This window comes from Palaemon carinicauda, chromosome 21, assembly GCF_036898095.1.
Source record: "Palaemon carinicauda isolate YSFRI2023 chromosome 21, ASM3689809v2, whole genome shotgun sequence".
Classification (NCBI taxonomy): domain Eukaryota; kingdom Metazoa; phylum Arthropoda; class Malacostraca; order Decapoda; family Palaemonidae; genus Palaemon; species Palaemon carinicauda.
This window is the reverse complement of record NC_090745.1, coordinates 81,344,205-81,345,885: the sequence shown is the minus strand read 5'-3', so window position 1 is coordinate 81,345,885 and position 1,681 is coordinate 81,344,205.

The following is a 1,681-nucleotide window of genomic DNA, read 5'->3' as shown; positions in this document are numbered from 1 at the left end:
ACCAAGGAACGTATATATATATATATATATATATATATATATATATATATATATATATATATATGTATATATATATATATATATATATATATATATATATATATACATAAATATACATACATACATATACATGAATATACATATATTCATATATATATATATATATATATATATATATATATATATATATATATATATATATATATACATATATATATATATATATATATATATATGTATTTATATGTATGTATATATATATATATATATATATATATATATATATATATATATATATATATATATATATATATATATATATATAATTTGTGTGTAGATGGAAACATTAATTTTCCTATTTTGAATTTGTAGATGATAATAGAAAGCGAAAAATCCCTTCAATTTGAGATTCTTTTTAAACTTAGCGTTAGTTAAAAACTCCAATATTTCTTACTTTCGGTTTTTAACGCATGCAATTTAATGCATTAAAAAGTGAAAGTATTGAGGTAAAAGTTAGTCTAAAGAAGTCAATGAACGCTTACGTCAACCAGCTGGGTGGAGACAAATGGCGCAATAATGCATTATAAATAAAAAGAGATAAATAATGAAAAGGAAAATTAAAGTCTTTATTGTCTGTTAAGGTATTTTGTAACTTACAAGCAAAATAGGCAGCGATATTTCGAGAAAGACAGTTTTGCTAAGTAAAGCTAATATTTGAGATATGTAAGAGTACACATGATGTCTATTAAAGCTAATTAAATAGTTTTTTATTGTTTTCATCGTATGTTTCCTATCGTGCTTGAAAAATCGGAATTTGAATAAAATCGAACATAGGAAAGAAAATTCAATACCATCTTATCCTTCAAATGTTTCATATATTACTTTCTTCTTCTCCAACAGGGAAAACTAGCTCAGTGAGGAAAATAAATAAGGGAATAAATAGATAAACTATATATGTGGAGTAGTGATTAAAAATTCAAAATATCTCAAAATTAGTAACATCATTAACATAGATATATCATATATAAACTATGAAAAGAGACTTATGTCAGCATGTTCAACATGAAAACATTCGCTGCAAGTTGGCACTAAAATTATAATCTATTTTTAAAATAATTCCTTATCATATTGATTGCTCAGTTTTGTGGGTTAGAAAAATAAGATAGTAAAATAAAGCCGTAAATATTCTCATTTACAAAATTTCTAAATGTTGATGATCAAAGGTGGTTTTACAGTTTATTTTTCCAATCAAGCAAATATGATAGATTTTTTTTCAAATTAAGCAAATCTGATATTTTTTTTAATCAACAAAATCTTCTAGATATCCATTTTCAAACTAGGTAAGTTACGATGTTTATTTTTGCTCAGGGACTAACGATTTCAGTTTGAGAAATATATATATATATATATATATATATATATATATATATATATATATATATATTTATATATATATAATATATATAATATATATATATATATATATATATATATATATATATATATATATATATATATATATATATATGACTTGGACTGCATTGTTTACTATGGCCTTTACCGCATTCGAATTCTTGAATCGTTTCATATTCTTTGGTTATTAAAGGTAAAATTCCTCCAATATGTATCGTTTTCAATTTTAGTTAAGAAAATTGACAAGAAATTTTCGATCAAATATTCA